Below are 6,532 nucleotides of genomic sequence, written 5' to 3'. Positions count from 1 at the left end.
AATGGGATGCACCAGAAGTTATTTAACTGGCTGGGTGGCATCCATTCTGTTGTGGATGTCAGACTCTGAGGACTGAAATGGCCACACAGTATTATCTAGACTGACTAGCAGCAAGCCTCTGCGATTTCAGGCAGGGGCCTCTCCCAATCCTACCTGGAGATTCCATATGGGATTTAACCTTGAATCTTCATGCTATGGACCTTTGCATGTGTGTGTGTGTAATTTATTTTTGTCAAGACCATGGTTTGCTCACACTCTTCCAGCTCATCCCTTAGCATAGGCAGCCTATGCATCTTTCTTATGAAAGACCTTGCTCCATCAAAGCGTTTTCTGTTCCCCTGGAATGCTGTCTCTGTAATGCCCAAAATCTCCCTTCACAAGTTTACAAAAGACACTTTCAGCATCACTCTAGTGAACCGGGCACTTGCAGTCTCTGCTTCTTGGGGACAAGGGGAAAGACAGCCTTCATTTTCAGCCTGGGACTGAATGTATCTCAGTGATGGGTTTCTTTTCTAATCAGCCATGGCAGGCTGCCACTGAAACCTTATGAGGAAGATGTTAGGGATTAAAGAGACAGACTGCCAAAATGATCCAGGATTTTCTGTTGGACCATGAGACACAAAGTCCCAGCTTGTTCTTTGTGTGCCAAATCCATCTAGCCTTTCTGCTTTTCAAACAATGAAGGGGAAAGGCCCATTTGAAAGGCTTGGGTGGAATCAGATAGCATAACCCAAGAGGCTGCAGGCAAGACAGTGCAGGACCTCTGTGGTTAAAAGCCTCAGGCCACAGAAGATACATTATTATTATTATTATTATTATTATTATTATTATTAGCCCGCTCATCTGGCTGGGTTTCCCCAGCCACTCTGGGTGGCTCCCAACAGAATATTAAAAACACGATAAAAGATCAAATATTAAAAACTTCCCTAAACAGGGCTGCCTTCAGATGTCTTCTAAAATTCAGATAGTTTTTTATTTCCTTGACATCTGATGGGATGGCATTCCACAAGGTGGGTGCCGCCACCAAGAAGGCCCTCTGCCTGGTTCCCTGTAGCTTCACTTCTCGCAGTGAGGGAACCGCCAGAAGTCTCTTGGAGCTGGACTTCAGTGTCTGGGCAGAACGATGGGGGTGGAGATGCTCCTTCAGTTATACCGGGCCAAGGCCATTTAGGGGTTTAAAGGTCAGCACCCACACTTTGAATTGTGCTCGGAAATGTACTGGGAACCATTGTAGGTCTTTCAGCACCCATCCATGTCACATATTCCTCAGGTGCTTTTGAACACATTGCAAACTCTGCCTCGGTTTCTCTGTTGCACAGTGAGAACAGAAAAACAACAACTGGTTATTATTATTATATATATATACCAGAATAAGAAGGGACGCAGGTGGCGCTGTGGGTTAAACCACAGAGCCTAGGACTTGCCGATCAGAAGGTCGGCAGTTCGAATCCCCGTGACGGGCTGGGCTCCCATTGCTCAGTCCCTGCTCCTGCCAACCTAGCAGTTCAAAGGCACGTCAAAGTGCAAGTAGATAAATAGGTACCGCTCCGGCGGGAAGGTAAACGGTGTTTCCGTGCACTGCTCTGGTTCGCCAGAAGCAGCTTAGTCATGCTGGTCACATGAATGTACGCCGGCTCCCTCAGCCAGTAAAGCGAGATGAGCGCCACAACCCCAGAGTCGGCCACAACTGGACCTAATGGTCAGGGGTGCCCTTACCTTTACCTTTACCAGAATAAGAACCTATGCAGAGCCCAGGTGGATCTGACCAGTGATCCATATGGCTTCACACAGTGGCCAATCAGAGGCTTCCAGAGAACCCACAGGCAGAGCTTGAAGGCATTCCATTCCCTGTGGCAGCTCCTCACAACACCTGATATTCAGATGGACGCTGCCTCTGAACCTGGCTGTTCCATTTAACCATCATGACAGACCTTCCCTCCATAAATGTGTCTCCTCTCCTTTTTAAAACTGTCAATGCCAGTGGCTATTAGCAGATTTTGCTGTACAAAATAAAGGCAAATTTAAAGGTATGGGCTGTAATCCAAAACACACTTGCTAGGGAGTAAGTACCATTGGACTTCTTGCCCTGGCTACTGAGCATGGCAGGGCTGGCAAAATTGGTTCTCTCAATTTCTCATTTTTTCGATCTTAAATTCAGTTCTCCACCTTTTCCAGCAATTTGTGAATTTTTAGTGTGAATTTCTCCCAGTAAACACTTATTTATATGTTATTTTGACTAATTTTTGCAAGCAATTGCCCCTAAAATAATGCATTTAGTTATTTTCACTAATATCTTCATTTTTACGCACACTCCCCTGATATATGCATTTTTGCAAACATTGGTTGGAGAGCTTCATCACAAAATTCAGATAAGTGCACATTTTGAAGGATAGCTGTTCACATATTTTCAGAAAGGTTGAATTTGAAAGATTCAGGTTTTAATGCCTACTGAATTAGGGGCTGTTTCTGAGGAATCCCCCTTAATGGTTTTATTTTTTTGTACTTGAACAAAACTTGGGGTTCCCAAGTTCTCTCCCTCTTCTGCACAGGTGCTGCCATTTTGCCTCTGTATGCAATAGGAGGCACAGCCTGAATGTCAGGAAGTGAAGGGATGATGCCTGCACACGGCCTCCTTTCCTGTGCATGGACTGCTGCCATTAACACTCCCTTATCCTCATCCTCTGTTGCAGCCTTTCCCAAACGGAAGTCATCGAGTGGGATGTTGTTGGGCACCATCTCCCTCCAGATGTTGTTGGACACCATCAGCCCAAGCCAGCATGGCCAGTGGCCAGGAGCCATAAGTCCAGCAACATCTCAGGGCTGCCATATGATGGACAGCCACTCTTTATCTTACTTTGTTAAGCAGATTGTGCTAAGTTCCATGTTTTCCCATCAGTTTACCAAAATGGTAAGACTTTCTGGACAGAATCAATGATTTATAGAGTGCTCAGTGCACACAAATGTTGTTAGATATGTGTTTAGAAGGCAGCAGGACTACTCTGAAGTGCTGGAAGGTCCTTGGGGACAATGCTTGGCTGCTTGGCTGTCTCTTCAGCCAATTCATAGGAGGCATAGCAGCAGTTCTACCCTTCTTTTTTCTGCCCCTGAGAAATTGTTCTCCTGGTATCCTGCCCCCTCCCATCTTCTAAAGCAGAGGTGGGGAACTTCAGAGGTGGGGAGAGCAAATATGGCCCTCCAGGTCTCTCAATCCAGCCCTCAGAACTGTCTGCAGCAGCGCCCCTTCTCTCTAGGCCACAGCCCTCCCTGGTGCTGCTCTGCGCCCCAAGTGTTCCTGCCTGGCTGGGACTGTCCTTGAACTCTGAAGGTCCCTCTTGCTTGTCTGGTTGGAGAGATGTGGACAACCATATATAGAAACCAGCACACTGTATGAAAGTAAAATTGGCATTTATTGTACTTCCCTCTCTCACTCCTGGCCCTGCCTGCCACTAGCATGAAAGGCTGCCCAGAACAGAATGCAGGCTTTGGGTGTAAGAAGGTTCCCCACTTCTGCTTTAAGGAAGTAAATTGACACCAATGCCTTCTAAGGTTGCCATGCATCCAGGAAAACCCAGACATGTTCTCCTTCGGGGGCAAACATGCCATCCGGGTGGATTTTTACATTTTAAAGGAAATGTCCGTGTTGGGGGGGGGGTTGGGCTCGGGCGGCTCGGACTTGGGCTGCTCTGCATGGCACAGCCACCAGTGCACCAGTGCACCCCTTTCCCCAGCTTAGGTTGGCAGCAGCTGGGGCTGTCCTCTTCTTTGCTCTTCAAGATATGGCAACCATATTTTGTGCAACATCAGTGACTTCAGTGTTTCTGTATTAATTAACAAAGCACTGGCTCAGTGGTCAGAGATGATAGGAGTTGTAGTCCAATAACAGCTAGGGACCCAGGTTTGAGAAACACTGCCTTCTATCCTTGTCCAGTCACTACTACACGTTTTGGGCCCAAGCCTGTGGAACTCCTTCCCAATTGAGATTAGGCAGGCACCCTCCTTGCTGAATGCCCAGCATGACAAAGACCTCCTTATTCTGACAAGCACTTTAAGGTAGTGTTGGGTTTCTGTTTGGCTTTTTCTTATGTCTATGCTGTTATCTGTATGGTTTATTTTATATACACACTGCATGGAAATTCTAATAATTAAGCAGTATAACAATGCCTAAAATCAACATATAATGGCATGGCAGCCTCTAAGAGCAGACAAATGCTGCCTCGATAGGTTCCAGCAGCCTCTTCTCATTTTGCTACAGGTGATGAAGGCTGAGACAATTGCATAATCCAGTTTAGCATCCAGCACTCTTTGCAAAGCCCTTATGAGTCAATAGCTTTATTTCTGAATGGTGCAACTGAATAACACATTGAAACTCGAGATGTTCTGCTCTACAACAGCGCGCGGGGGGGGGGGGGGGCGGATGACAACACAATGCTGCAATAGTCTTGCAGGCTCTCTCACACAAAACAAGGCACTGAGGGATAAGTTGGAGTGAGGCCTGGGGAATGAAGAGACCAAATCCTGTCCTTAGTTAAACTCTGAATTTCAGAGCCAGCTCACTCTTCCCTGAAGCAGTAGGAGCTGCCTTCATGGTGACATGACCATATGCTGACCTGGGAGCAAGCTTGTGATTTATTTATTTTATTACCAGACCTTGCTTCTGTGCCTTTAAGAGCAGTTCAGCTTGCAGGTGAGAATGCTTACCTCCATGCCATGATCAGCTGCTGATCACTTCAGAATGAGCTAGGGATAAAGGCACAGGAGCAGGCCAGAGCAGTTTTCTGGTCATTTGGCAGTCTTACAAGGAACAGCTGTATGAAATAATGATATAAATTTAGGGGTGAGCAAGAGGATTTTTAAAAAAAAAAAAAAGTTTCATTATTATTTTTCTGTCACTAAAGACTAGTGCTTTGCTATTGATTCATTAAAATCCCATCTGTTTTATTTTCTATTTATCACAATCACATTTGTCATTTAAATTTGATGTTTGCTTTTGCTGTTTTTTCTTTATTTGTTCACAGCAAGAGGGCAGGACATAAGATGGGAGTTGTAGTTCTGAAGGACTTTTAGGACCCACTCTAGTTGCAATTGCAATTTGTTTTAAACTGTTTTAAATGTATTTTGCATTGCTGTGATATGCCATGGGCAGGTAATAAATAGAATGTCAACAATTGTATTGATGGAGTTCCTGGAGCCAGTCACTCTACAATGCAGGAGATTCTGTCCAATCAAAGCAGGGCAGGTAGAGCTGGTGGTAGCCAGGAGAGGGCTGCCATCTTTGCATGTAGTGGCCTCCAGGCCAAGGAAACCTGCAGCTTCTGAAGTCAGTTGATTAGGAAAACAAGAAGCTGCCTTGCACCAAGACAGTACATTGGTCCACGTAGCTTAGCGGTCTCTATGTTGGCTGGCAGCATCTTTCGAACAGACATGTTTCCCAGCCCTGCCACAAGATGTCAGGAATTGAACCTGAGACCTGAGGTGGATTTAGGGTAGGGCTGCCATAATTCAAACAGTGAGAATCCGGACAGAAAAGATCTCTCCAAACCTTACCTTGCAGATGCTGGGGATTGAACCTGTGACCTTCTGCATGCAAAACAGATGCTCTACCAATGAACTACAGCCACTCCCTGGACTGCTGTGCTTTGTTTGGGGCACATGCAAAGCAGCTAATGCTACAGGCCATAGCTGCAGGAAGGGCTTTAGCTGAGTGGTAGAGTATCTGTTTTGCATGCAGAAGGTCACAGGTTCGATCCCCAGCAACTCCAAAGTAAGGTCTGGAGAGATCTTTGCCCGGAACACTGGAGAGCTGCTTGCAGTCAGTGGAGACAATGCTGATGGACTCAGCATAACACAGCTTCCTCTGTCCCTAAGGTCCCAGGTTCAAGCCTTGACATCTTAGGCTAGGGCTGCCAAAGATCCATGTCTGAAACCCTGGACAGTCACTGTCAGGAAGTGAAGACACTACCGAGCTATTCGGTCCAGTGGTTTGACTTGGAACAAGGCAGTTCCCTGTGTTCCTATCCATATTTCAAGATCTCTTTGTGCCGTGCATAAGATTCAAGCTGGTTTCTGCAGAGGGGTCCTGTGGACCTCCATGGTTGTAATTATGGGTGTGGGAACAAGGGGAATGCATACACCCAAGGGGAGCACACATTCCTCAACTCAAGGGATGTGGCAATACAATTTGCTTTCTATTTGCTTTCTTCTCCTCTCCCCATTATTTGAGGGAGCTTGTGGTTACCACAAATGAATTAAACAAGGGGGAGAAGTGGCTGTATCTGCCAGAGGTTTACCCTCCTCTGAAATGGAAGGTGGTGGCACCAGACACGCAAACCTAAATACACTTTCCTTTTCTTTTTTAGCCATTAAGCCTGTGCTTACAGAACAGTAAACTTCACATTTGTCTAAATAGCATCTATGCTTTTGAGGGCTTCTGTGGATAAAACACCCTTCTGTTTGGGGGCAGTGGGGTCGGTCACACCACAACCTAGAAATACTCTAGATGTATCAGAAACGACCACACATGAACACCCGTGCA

The sequence above is a fragment of the Podarcis erhardii genome (genome assembly GCF_964252035.2).
Source record: "Podarcis erhardii genome assembly, chromosome: 16".
In the NCBI taxonomy this organism is placed as follows: domain Eukaryota; kingdom Metazoa; phylum Chordata; class Lepidosauria; order Squamata; family Lacertidae; genus Podarcis; species Podarcis erhardii.
The sequence above is the reverse complement of the archived record's forward strand: the minus strand, read 5'-3'. Positions refer to the sequence as shown.